General features: G+C 38.2%; 1 protein-coding gene across 1 annotated transcript in view; it reads right to left on the bottom strand.

The window, feature by feature from the left end:
* Positions 1–7,049, bottom strand: part of limch1b (LIM and calponin homology domains 1b) — a 241,614-nt gene extending 234,565 nt beyond the window's left edge. Inside the window, exons 1-2 of the mRNA XM_026279634.1 lie at positions 6,832–7,049; positions 6,521–6,624 (exon numbers count right to left, since the gene is read on the bottom strand). The gene's annotated coding sequence lies outside the window, so the exon portion shown is untranslated. The remainder of the gene's footprint in view (positions 1–6,520; positions 6,625–6,831) is intronic.
* Positions 7,050–14,402: the final 7,353 nt, after the last annotated feature.

The following is a 14,402-nucleotide window of genomic DNA, read 5'->3' as shown; positions in this document are numbered from 1 at the left end:
CGGGAGGCAAATCCATTTAAGGAGGGTGTGGTTGACTCTTAACTTTTATAAAGAATATCTCTTTGTATTTAAGACTTTAGTCTTTGTAACTTAACAGATATTAACAGAGCTTGAAACACTCCAAAGAGAAAGGAAAACGTTTCTGCTTGTAGGTCGGTATAAGATGAACCAGACAGTGATCAGAACGTTCCAAAGCTGCTCGTGGAAGAGAGTGAACTGAGTCCTTTTTTTTTTTTTTTCAGAATAATTCCTCTTTGCCAATCTGATATCCTTTTCAATTGTGTATTTAACTTGTTTATACAAGACATTGTCCCGCTTCCTGTAAGCACCTTCTTTGGCCTGACGGAGCTGTCTGAGTTTTGCAGTGAACCATGGTTTGTCATTGTTGTAAGTTGGATGAGTCCTGGTAGGAATGCACGTCTTCACAGAAATTGATATAAAATGTTACAGTTTCTCTGAGCTCGTCCAGAACGGTGGCAGCAGCTTCAAAAAACTCCAATCACTGAGGTTAAAACAAGCTTTTAAATCCTGCTCTGCTTCATTAGTCCCTATTTTTACCTTAATACAGATTTAGCTTATTTCAGTTTCTGCCAGTAGGTCGCTATAAGATGCCCGTAGAACAGAGCAATACGCCAGACCCAAAAATGCAGAATAGCTGAAGGCTGCTTTCAGAATAACCTAGCTATTGAGTGCTGTACATGCTCATACTTTTCATGTTCATACTTTTCAGTTTGCCAAGATTTCTAAAAATCCTTTCTTTGTATTGGTCTCTTAAGTAATATTCAAATTTTCTGAGATACTGATTTGGGATTTTCCTTAGTTGTCAGTTATAATAATCAAAATTAATAGAAAAACATTTAAAATATATCAGTCTGTGTGTAATGAATGAAAATAATATACAAGTTTAACTTTTTGAATAGAATTAGTGAAATAATTCAACTTTTTGATGATATTCTAATTATATGACCAGCACCTGTATTTGTAAAACTTAGTGAAATTAATTCAGTGTGTTCATCAGTGTGTAACAATGCCTTGATAATATAAATCCAAGGGAAGTCGTGGCCTAATGGTTAGAGGGTTGGACTCCCAATCGAAGGGTTGTGGGTTCTAATCTCGGGCCGGATGGAATTGTGGGTGGGGGGAGTGCATGTACAGTTCTCTCTCCACCTTCAATACCACGACTTAGATGCCCTTGAGCAAGGCATCGAACCCCCAACTGCTCCCCGGGCGCCGCAGCATAAATGGCTGCCCATTGCTCCGGGTGTGTGCTCACAGTGTGTGTGTTTGTGTTCACTGCTCTGTGTGTGTGCATTTCGGATGGGTTAAATGCAGAGCACAAATTCTGAGTATGGGTCACCATACTTGGCTGAATGTCACTTCACTCACTTAATACCTTTTCTACTGATAATAATTTTTAAGTGATTGAGTTTATATATATATATATATATATATATATATATATATATATATATATACAGTATTTTTCAAAATAATACTGAGGTATTATTTAATACTAAATACTAACCAGAATAATCAAGGTTTTTAGTATATTTTTTATTGCTACGTGGCAAACAAGTTACCAGTAGGTTCAGTAGATTGTCAGAAAACAAACAAGACCCAGCATTCATGATATGCACGCTCTTAAGGCTGTGCAATTGGGCAATTAGTTGAAAGGGGTGTGTTCAAAAAAATAGCAGTGTCTACCTTTGACTGTACAAACTCAAAACTATTTTGTACAAACATTTTTTTTTTCTGGGATTTAGCAATCCTGTGAATAACTAAACTAATATTTAGTTGTATGACCACAGTTTTTTAAAACTGCTTGACATCTGTGTGGCATGGAGTCAACCAACTTGTGGCACCTCTCAGCTGTTATTCCACTCCATGATTCTTTAACAACATTCCACAATTCATTCACATTTCTTGGTTTTGCTTCAGAAACAGCATTTTTGATATCACCCCACAAGTTCTCAATTGGATTAAGGTCTTGAGATTGGGCTGGCCACTCCATAACATTAATTTTGTTGGTTTGGAACCAAGACTTTGCCCGTTTACTAGTGTGTTTTGGGTCATTGTCTTGTTGAAACAACCATTTCAAGGGCATGTCCTCTTCAGCATAGGGCAACATGACCTCTTCAAGTATTTTAACATATGCAAACTGATCCATGATCCCTGGTATGCGATAAATAGGCCCAACACCATAGTAGGAGAAACATGCCCATATCATGATGCTTGCACCTCCATGCTTCACTGTCTTCACTGTGTACTGTGGCTTGAATTCAGAGTTTGGGGGTCGTCTCACAAACTGCCTGTGGCCCTTGGACCCAAAAAGAACAATTTTACTCTCATCAGTCCACAAAATGTTCCTCCATTTCTCTTTAGGCCAATTGATGTGTTCTTTGGCAAATTGTAACCTCTTCTGCACATGCCTTTTTTTTAACAGAGGGACTTTGCGGGGGATTCTTGAAAATAGATTAGCTTCACACAGACGTCTTCTAACTGTCACAGTACTTACAGGTAACTCCAGACTGTCTTTGATCATCCTGGAGGTGATCATTGGCTGAGCCTTTGCCATTCTGGTTATTCTTCTATCCATTTTGATGGTTGTCTTCTGTTTTCTTCCACGTCTCTCTGGTTTTGCTCTCCATTTTAAGGCATTGGAGATCATTTTAGCTGAACAGCCTATCATTTTTTGCACCTCTTTATAGGTTTTCCCCTCTCTAATCAACTTTTTAATCAAAGTACGCTGTTCTTCTGAACAATGTCTTGAACGACCCATTTTCCTCAGCTTTCAAATGCATGTTCAACAAGTGTTGGCTTCATCCTTAAATAGGGGCCACCTGATTCACACCTGTTTCTTCACAAAATTGATGACCTCAGTGATTGAATGCCACACTGCTATTTTTTTGAACACACCCCTTTCAACTAATTCAACTAATTGCCCAATTGCACAGCCTTAAGAGCGTGCATATCATGAATGCTGGGTCTCATTTGTTTTCTGAGAATCTACTGAACCTACTGGTAACTTGTTTGCCACGTAGCAATAAAAAAATATACGAAAAACCTTGATTATTCTGGTTAGTCACATTGTACTGCTATTATTTTGAACAATACTGTATATATATATATATATATATATATATATATATATATATATATATATATCGAAAGTTTGGGCACCCTTTGCAGAATCTGTGAAAATCTGAGTAATTTTCAAAAAATAAGAGAGATCATTGAGTAAGATATTGAACATAAAAGATATTAACATTTAGTCCACAAGACAAAAAAATAACCCCACTCAAAAGTTTGGGAACCCTTGGTTCTTAGTACTGTGTGTGGTCACCTGATGATCCATGACTGTCTTTCTGTTTTGTGATGGTTGTGCATGAGTCCCTTGTTTGTTCTGAACAGTTAAACTGAGCAGCGTTCTTCTGAAAAATATTTAAGGTCCTGCAGATTCTTCAGTTTTCCAGCATCTTTGCATATTCCAGCATCTTTGCAACTTGTATGAGAGTGTTGGTTGGCCGTCTTTGCACAATCGCAGGCTGGAACACTGGTATATGTTTCTTTTTAAAGCCATATTTGGTAAACTGCCTCCTTATGTTCTCTTCTGACTCCAAAAGTCACTACCAGGAAGTGTAATCTTAGATCATATGGCCAAATCATGTATGATATACCAACGAACGCGAACTGTCTTAGGTGAAAGTGCTTTTAAAGTTTTTGCACCTTTTTCTTGGTATAAATTGCAGAATAAGCTAAAATTTGACTATTTACCGACAATGATACAGTTTAAAATGAGGATAAAGAACTATTTGAGTACTAAATGAACATGTGCTGTTACTGAGTGCTGCTGGTGAATATGTTGAGATGATGTTTAAATTGCCAAAATGTCTTTTTCTGTTAAATGTTTGTATATTTATTTTTAAAATGGAACTATTATTCTGCCGTCTTGGCCAGGATTCCCTTGAAAAAGAGATTCTGAATCTCAATGGAATTATTTCCTGGTAAAATAAAGGTAAATAAAAATGTTAACCCTTTCAAGCAGTGACTTTATGATTTTGAGATACATCTTATCACACTAAGGACATTTGAGGGACTCAAACACAACTATTTAAAAAGATTCAAACATTCACTGATGCTCCGTAAGGAAACAAGATGCTGGGGTGTGAAAACTTTTTAACACGATGAAGATGGCCAAATTTGTCTTATTTTGTTGAAATATAATTTTTTTCCATTTAGTTCTGCCCTTCGTAAGCAACAAAATATACTTGTGTGTTTCCCGGTACACAAATTAAGTACAATTAACCTTGATCTTCAAATTCCAAAAGTTTTCACCCCCAGCTCTTTAAGACTACAGTTTACTTTCATATTTTACGTTCTATATTTAATTGTACAATATACATCTTTTTTTATATATTTTATTCTTATATATTTATTGTTTACTTTTATTTCATTCTTACATAGCTATGTGTTGTTTTTCTTAATAATTGCACTGTCCATGGAGCGGACCTGACTCACATTTCACTGGTGGTTATATATGCTATATATAATTTTGTATGTGACGAATAAAAATCTTGAATCTTGAATCTCTTGAATCAAAGCCAGAAAACCATACTGGATGCCTGTGATCTTCGGGCCCTTAGACGGCATGCATCATATATAGGAATGCTACTGTAATGGAAATCACAACATGGGCTCAGGAATACTTCCAGAAAACACTGTTGGTGAACACAATCCACCGTGTCATTCGCTGTTGCCGGCTAAAACTCTATAGGTCAAAAAAGAAGCCATATCTAAACATGATCCAGAAGTGCAGGCATTTTCTCTGGGCCAAGACTCATTTAAATGGATGGTGGCAAAGTGGAAAACTGTTCTGTGGTTAGACGGATCAAAATTTGAAGTTCTTTTTGGGAAATTGCGACGCCATGTTATCTAAAGAGGACAAGGACAACTTGTTATCAGCGCTCAGATCAAAAGCCTGGAAAGGCACCATCAATGCTGAAAGGTATATCCAAGTTCTAGAACAACATATGCTCCCATCCAGACGTTGTCTTTTTTCAGGGAAGACCTTGCATTTTCCAAAATGACAATGCCAGACCGCAAACTGCATCAATTACAACATCATGGCTACATAGAAGGAGAATCCGGGGCCTGAAATGGCCAGCCTACAGCCCGGATCTTTCACCCACAGAAAACATTTGACGCGTCATAAAGAGGAAGATCCGACAAAGAAGACTTAAGACAGTTGAGCAACTAGAAGCCTCTATTAGACAAAAATGGGACAACATTCCTATTCCTAAACTCAAGCAACTTATCTCCTCAGTCCCCAGATGTTTTGCAGACTGTTATAAAAAGAAGAGGGGATGCCACACAGTGGTAAACATGGCCTTTTCCCAACTTTTTTGAGATGTGTTGATGCCATTAAATTTCAAATCAACTTATTTTTCCCTTAAAATTATACATTTTCTCAGTTTAAACATTTGGTAAGTCATCTTTGTTGTATTCTGAATAAAATATAGAAATTTGAAACATCCACATCATTTCATTGTTTTTATTCACAATTTGTACAGTGTCCCACATTTATTGGAATCGAGTTTATATATACCATTAATCTTTAGTCATGAAATAGACTAAGACTTAAAACAAAATTATGGACAGGTTAAAAGTGGTTTGAAAATGGTAAAATGTGCTTGGAAAATAATAAGAATGTTGACTTGATTATGCACACACTGTAAAACCACAGTGCATTCAGTAATCTGGTAAGTGTCATGTAGACACCAGCCATGCCAGATCCTGTAGCCCCCACATTCATTCACAATCCACAGAATTCTGATTTATTGTACCTGCCTAAACTAACAAAGTCAACCTTTAAAAGCCCTCACTGTGCACTCCTCCTTAGTCTGGTGTTGTTGTTACTATCATGCAACTCATTTGGCTACCTCCTCGCTCTATTTACCATCTCTGATATCTGACATATAGTCCAACAACTTCTTACTTTTTGACCAAAATAATCAAAATGAATTATCGTGCAGCCCTAAGTTAACAATGAGAAGTTATTGACAGATCTACAAAAGGCAGCAATGTCATTATTTAGCGCAAGCCAGTTGGACACAGTAGGAGATCATTAACAGTATAATGTAAAGCAGCTCTACAGAAGACAACAGTGCCAGTTTAGCTTAATTTCTGTTTAGTCATAGCAAAGTGTATAAGCCACTATATAAAAAATAAGGATAAAAATACTCACGGAAGACATTAGATGTTTTTCAAATAAATCTATACAGCAAACTCAACATATTTGGTGAGAAAATCATAATACATCAATCAGTTTTAATGAGAATTCAATGTTTTTCCACTGGCAACCAAATTATTTCGAAATATTTATAGAACACGACTGTTTAAGTAACATACTGCAATGTAAGGAATTAGATCAAAAATAAAAAGTTTCTAAGTAAACAAGAACATGAGCATACATAAGGACACACATACACACAATCACAGTGAAATGAGTGGTTGATCTTACTTGTTAGAACGTGCAGAGGTGTCTTGTAGATCTCCAGGATCAAATAACTGAGAGCTCTTCAAACCTAACTCCAAACAACCCTTCAGGAAGAGTGCCACATTATCCTTAACACACACAAACACACATATGAGTGAATCCTGCATGAACACAGTGCCAAAACTAACTACACACACATACATTAAAGAGCAGAAGGGGAGGAAAACTGACACTTTTGCTCTCTCTCTCTCTCTCTCTCTCTCTCTCTCTCTCTCTCTCTCTCTCACACACACACACTCTTTCTGCAAGTTTATAATGTTAAACACATACTCTACCTCAGGTGCAGGACTGCCTCTCTCTCCTTCAGGTGGCTCTGTGCCTTTTGTTGAAAAGTGCAACCTGATCTCTGTTATTTGCTACTTTCTGATTCCCATCTCCAATGAAAGGCCCCGATCCTTCCCTTCAGTTTCTCTCTCTCCAGCGGACCTGGAAGGGTGGCACAGTTTCCTGTCCCTAGTGATTGTTGTTCCTCTGTTGTTTTGAAGGGACACAACTTTTTGTCTCACGCCTGTGTGTGAGTGAGAGAGAGAAATAAAGAAAGAGAGCCCTTCCCCTTAAACTGAACTGGCCCCTTCTGACAAAACACAATAATAACATACAAATAATAGGGCAACAATTTTGTGTTGTTGCAATATACTGAAATAAACTAAAATAAACTAAGTTTAAGAACATTTTTTACGTTTTAAAATAAAAAAAATACTATGAACAATTACTAATTAATATTTCTAAGTGACTAATCAAATAAGTAAACATCATTAACCATGTGACTGTTTCTCCAGATGGTCAAATGCTCTTTGGATCAGTTGCTAATCACACACAGGTATATGATCCTCAGGTTTTGTTCATATCAACTCGACTGTTGCTGTCATTTTTACAATACAACTTTAAAATTGCAATACTAATCATTAGATGTCTTAATTTTCTGATTTTCAAGAGTTAAACCATCATGCTTTTATTTTATTGAAAACCCAGAGGGAGCCCTTAAAGCTTCTCTTTTGGTGACAACATCTAGTTATACTTTAAGTGCTTCTCATTTTAAGTATGGAAAGATGGTTTGCAAAAAACATTTCAAAAACATTAAAAGTGACACAGACTCTGAGAACAAACAGATTATTATTATTATCATCATTATTATTATTATTTTCAGTTTAACTTAATACTCATTCTCACAAACCCCTGCAGTTCCATTACAAATCTTCAAATGTTTGCTAAACCCCAGCTGGGACTAGGGAAACCCTCTATTAGACCCTCAGACCCAAGTAAATTTACTTCACCTACATTTTAAAAAGGTTCCTTCATTCTATCAAAATGGCTTAAGACAGGGATCCTCAAATCTGGCCCACGAGATCCACTTTCCTCCAGAATTTAGCTCTAACCATAATCAAACACACCTGAGCATGCTAATCAATGTCTTCGGGATCATTAGAAAATCACAGGTAGGTGAGTTTGATTAAGGTTGGAGCTAAACTCTGCAGTGCATTGGCCCTCCAGGGCAAGATTTGAGGAACCCTGGCTTAAGACAATGACAATTCAAATATTTCTTTATTTTTCTTAATTTCTTTATTGTCACCTTGTCAACATACTCAGTTGAATTACACTAGCTGTGAAATACTGCCCCCAGCTGACCTGGAGTTAATGGTGTGGAAAGCAGATTACAAGATTTTCACCTTTGGGTTTAAACTGAATAGGCAGTTAGGTTCTTTTAAATGTTGTGTAAAAAGAAAATGTTTCACTTCTCTTTCACGTATTTGCCCAACAGAAAAAAATAAAAAGATAAAAAAAAAATGCTGACATATTTCAAAAACATCAGACAGACACATTGATTAACAAACACAGATCCCTGCTCTACTAATGGCTTTTACTTAATGTTATCTTTAGGGATCTAGGAATCACCTTAGCCTTTGCACACCCAGAATTTCACTATCAGAATAAGATGTTTGTGTGTGTGTGTGTGTGCGCGCACTCTTGTTTTTGTGACATATCAGGAAACAACTCTTTATAATGACATGGGTATGACACAGGTATTACAAGGAGAGGGTGACTTATGAGGACATAACCCATGTCCCCATTTTTCAAAATGCTTATAAATCATACAGAATGAGTTTTTTTGAGAAAGTAAAAATGCACAAAGTTTCCTGTGAGGATTAGGGTTAGGTGTAGGGTTGGTGTAGGGCCATAGAATATACAGTTTGTACAGTTTAAAAACCATTACACCTATGGGATGTCCCCACTTTTCACAAAAACAAACGTGTGTGTGTGTGTGTGTGCGCGTGTGTGAGTGTGTGTATAACTGTATTTGAACTACTAATCATGTAATTTTATATTTTAAAAATGTTACAAGAAACATTGCCCTACTCTGCTCATACAATTAGGTATAAACCTATGTGTGACAAGTGGGGTGTAGAGCTGTCACGTCGATATTCGAATATGCATTTGAACATGACGTGAAATATCCATAATCGAACTATAAATAAAATATCAGTTTTTTTAAATGTCATGTGAAGAGCATTTTTTACAGTCTTTGATTAGACCTTATGTTTTTTATTTTATTCTTTGCCGTCTTATCCAGTAGAGGACACTCTAGACGTATTGTAGCGTAGGCCCATGACCAAATCAAGCGTTTAAAAGCTAGTAGCCTGGCAGGTCTGTGCGCTCCGAACATGTGTTCTCCATCGCGGGGAACATTGTAAATAAATATTCAGCCAGTGGAAAGGACACAGGAGAGGAGTTTATTGTGCTACGTCAGGGTCGCAGCACCGCCGCCGAATATACCTTGGTCTTTCACACCCTGGCTGCTCAAACGGGCTGGAAGGACGAACCGCTACGACTCTTCTACCGCTAAGGGCTCAACCATGATCTACAGTCAGAGCTAGCCTGCAGAGAGGAGGGAAGGACTCTGGATCAATTCATGGGACTTGCTATTCATCTGGATAATCTGATACGCTCCCGACGCACTCGTCGACATTCACCAGACCGGCCGGTCACTCAAGGACTCCCCGAGCCAGAGTCCATGCAGATCGGTGCCACCCAACTACCCTCTATGGAGCAAGAGAAACGCATTCGCCAACATCTGTGTCTGTACTGCAGTAAAACCTGTAAGGAGTTCAAAGGATTCAAGTGAGCCCCGGAATATGAGACGGTAAGGGTGAGAAAGAAGCCCAGCTAGTAGAAACTAGACTGAACTCAGTTTGAGCTGAGAAAGAAGGGGTGAATTGCCTTTTCTTATAGTCCTGCAAATCGATAAACCTTGTGATTAAAACTGAAGTAATGTCTCAAATAGACATAAAAACATTGGTCATATGCTTCGGTCTGTACGAAAATATCTAGATATGCCGTGTGGTTTGGTTTCAATTCTACATTTCGGAAGGTCAAACATAAAATCATAAGATTACTGGTTTTTCAGATTTAACTTTCTCGTATGGACTTGGCTCAGTTGAATACAGAGTTAGAAATATATCCAGAGGTTGGCTGTACTGCGTACCTCATTAAAACTCAGACATACCGAATCACAAATAGCTCTAAAACAACATTGTGGAACTAACATTCAGACATACAAAATTATAAAGTTCAAAATATAAACGTTTTGTGGAACTAGATGGAAAATTACTGCCTTATCTATTTCTATATTGCTGCAAAAGTCTTCTAAGACCTGTAACAGCTTGTGAAGGCTTCTGGGACAGAATGTCTCATGCTTTTGAGAAATCAAAATTCAGGTTACACCAGTCCCCCACTCGAGTCTTAACAAAGACTCGCAACCAAATTTCATTCCTTTAAAAATAAAATGCAAAATATTCAAAAGAAACAAATGATGATTATATATATATATATATATATATATATATATAGAGAGAGGGAAATAGAAGGAGTAAATAGAAGGAGTAAATAGAACATTTCACATATAGAGAAAAAGATGAGTGAATACATTATTTCAGGTGGAACTGCAGATACCCCTGTAACCCCAGCCACCTTAAAGTTGACAGGAATTCTTCACCTGGCGGATTCAGACGAGGAGCACTAAAAGCATCCGACCCCTGATCACACCTGGACTTTTGCTGGGTCAAGGACTTACTACAGCCTACCGTCGTTCATTTTAAACTACATCTTCGTTTTTTCGTTTGACTATTGCAGACATGGGAGTATACTTATCTTTGGGATTATTGATTTTGCAAAGCATTATTAAAATATGTACCGAGATATAAGTCACAAGAAAAAAGCAATGACCATAGCAAGACAAGTGCCCAGATCACTAATGAAACCCCAAAAGGGTTCTCCTAAGAAACCTTTGATCCAGGAAAACACATCAGTTTGGTCAGAATCAACACTACTTTTATCTATTTCATCTCTTATTTGCCTCATGTGTTTGATGAAATCAGTCATGTTATTTTGAATATCAGGAATATAAGTACAGCATTGATCTCCAATTAATGCACAAACTCCACCCTCTCGTGCAAGAATATAATCGAGGGCGGCACGATTTTACCTAGCAACTAATTTAATATCCTTCATTTCATCTGTTAATAAGTGATATCCTTCTATAGCGTAATCAGGAAAATATTCTAATTCCAAGCTAATATTATCGATTAAATAAGCATTATGTACGGTGCCATACCATGGAAACACTCCCTCCAGAGTTTTAACACCTGGAGAGACATGAAGGTGAGGTCTATAATCCTCTCTACGGGGGGCTCTTTTAACTCCACTTGAATGCCGCTGTCTAACTAATGGTTCTCCAGTTCTTGACCATAAAAGTTAAATGGGTATCAAGGGTACCCACATTACAGCATCCTGACCATTTCTTTGGCAGCCAATGATAAGCGTTACTGCCACAAATCCAATACTTCCCTTTTAGTGGTGCATATGGAATTTTATCAGTTGGAAGTACTGAATCAGGATAAACTTCAAACATCCTAGGGCCACTATCAGTTATTAGGGAATATTGAGTAGAATTTACATAGGGCCATAAGTGACCAGAAGAGGTAGTTGGTCCCCAAGGCTTTGATCGTTCTATGTTTACATATCTACGGGCACAGGTAGAATGTCCCATCCATCTATTTCCTACTCCTGCATTTTGACAAATACATATAGGTATGATTTGGTCAGTTTTACCCTGAACTTGTAATGCGAATGGCATGGAATCAATTGGAGTGAATCTAATATGAGTAACCCAAGGGATTGAATCAATTCGTCAAGATGGTCAAGATCCAGTTCGTTGATAAAGTATACAGCTGTTGGAACAATTCACAATAGAAAAGGTATCATTAACAAATCACAATTCACGGGGACAGGCATGATGGATTGTAAGTTATTTAGTTTCTGTAAGGCCGGGCTAAGTGAAAATTTAATTTCACTCCTGACAGACGTCAGACCCTCAGTCACCCCACAGGAATCCTATACAAACATTAATTACTCTTATTTACAGAAAATTACCCTTAATTCAGAAAGAGAATCCATCATCCCTGGTCCGTGGTGTTTTGAGAGGGATTTTCAGTATCCGCAAGCTGAGACAGGGGCTTCACTTGAGCAAGATGCTTCCATCGAGTCAAACCTGGCTCGATCTCAACAAGAAGAGATGTTGGAGTGCTCAGCAACACTGAGTAAGGACCTTCATACCTGGAAGACATTGAACCTAAATTCCCTATTTTCTAACTCATTACTTTATCCCTCACTTGTACAGGATTTTTAGCCGTTAAATTAAATGCAGCATTCTTTAAGTCAGCATTTTGGGCACTGAGGGCACTGAAATGGGCATCTTTTAAAGCGCACAAGAGTACCTTAAGATAATCTTGCAAGGTATCTTTCAGCGGACCAGAAGGACCTGTGCGCAGCAATGGAGCATCGTACGGTAGTGCCATAGGACGTCCCATACAGATCTCAAATGGTGCTAACCCTGTGGTACTATTTGGGGTGGCTCTCATCCCCATGAGAACAGCTGGTAGGTGCTTAAACCAACCACCGTCGTACTCATCTAATTTTACTCGTAATGCCATCTTAAGATTTCGATTCTGCGACTCGATGCTCCCCAATGATTGGGGTCTAATGTCGATATGTAGCTGTTGTTTTACTCCTAAAGTTTTCATGCAAGACTTCAAAACCTTACCAGTAAAATGAGTTCCCTGGTCACGGTCCAGTGATTCACAAATTCCCCATCTAGGGAAGATTTCTCGGAGGAGCACTTCTGCAACCTTTTCTGCTTTGGCCGTACGCAGAGGAAAAGCCTCAACCCATCTAGAGAATTTACAAACGAGAACTAGCACATATTTATATCCATAATCAGAAGGTAAAGAAATAATATCCAATTGTAAATGTGTGAAAGGTCCTCGCCTGCGAGGACTGTGGCCAATTGGTATCTTACCTCTCCCAAATCGTGGCTTTGTTTGTAAGCAGTGGATACATCTGGACAGTCTGTCCTTCACAGTCTGTGACATCTCTGGCCAAAACCAGGTTTGTTGTAACATAGCATTAGTTTTTTGAACCCCTTGGTGTGCAATGCTGTGGTATAGATCAATTAACTCAGTCTGGTATCCGCTAGGCGGAATAACCTTCTCATCTAGAGCATAAATTCCTTCTTCAGTTAAAATTGCTCCTAACTTTTGACACATTTCACGATCTTCGTCTGTGTACAAAAACAAAAACATTTGCGTTTGCAGGGGGAATCGCTGGTGGTGTGAGATTCACGATCTGTCCAGTGTATGTTGAGGGACAGACCTGTTCACAAATAGAGTACAAATCTTTCACTGCAAGGCGATTAGCCCTTGACATCACCCACAAGCGATCCCAAAAATCAGAATTAGTACAGTTAGATTTCATAATTGGCAGCGTGTTTACAATGCTAGTTAAATCACGCACACCCATGGATCGATAGACCCCCACTTGACCACCCGCTGTTGCTTCCTGATGTCCTGGCAAAGTCTGCCCAGGTAAAGGAACAGTAATGGGTGCCATCGGTGCTGTTGGGCCATCTCTCTTCTCATTATCCACTTCACTGTAGCGTGGTAGCCGTGGATATAATTTCACATACTCGCCCCAATCAGCCTCAGCTGCTTCCAAACTGCCTGGAGAGACAGCTGCAACCTGTATTCCACCATTCTCAGAAATATATGTTACATTACGGCCCGCCTTAGCAATAGCACATTTCAGTTTTGAAGCATATTCCTGCCAGTTATAGATATCATCAATCTTAGGAGCTTTGCCTGGATCGGTTCTTGGCTCCTTTGTTACAAGGTCTAATAAATCCCAGATATCTTGTGTAGCATCTATAGCTGCTTGTGTTAAATTATCAATTCCTGTCAAAATAAGCCATTTCTGTCTGTCAAAAGCCCTTTAGCTTTCCTTATCCATAAACAACACAAAACATGTGCATATTTCTTTTGTTTTTTGTGATCAGTTATTTCCTTTAACACCCATTCACTCTGTCTGCATGGACCCCAAATCTCCCCCAAATTTTCTTATTTCTTCTACATTACCAATGCCCAAAGCAGCAAGTTGGACAGTGAGAGCTTCATTTTGGAGTTTCTTTTATTTGCACAGGTGCCATTATCTCATGTACTGACAATTCCAACAAGGAAAAGGTTTATTCAATTCAGATACACTTAATTAAAATTAATTATTTATTTATCTTTACTTATTTTTACTTAATTCACCGTCTGACAATTTATTGAGTTAAATTTAGTGGGGTTCTGCGAGTGTCGAAAACTGCCGAGTCCAATCCCAGAGAATATATCAAAAACAAGAGAACGGCATTCAGATCCGACCAGCACACTGAAGTAACCACAACAGCATGTCTCAAAATACTGTTGCACTTTCGGTTTAACCCAAAAGTGCTCGCAATACACCCCCAGTAACCCCG

This window comes from Carassius auratus, chromosome 14 (genome assembly GCF_003368295.1).
Source record: "Carassius auratus strain Wakin chromosome 14, ASM336829v1, whole genome shotgun sequence".
Lineage (NCBI taxonomy): Eukaryota > Metazoa > Chordata > Actinopteri > Cypriniformes > Cyprinidae > Carassius > Carassius auratus.
Note: the sequence above shows the minus strand (reverse complement) of the source record. Positions and strands in the feature narration are given on the sequence as shown.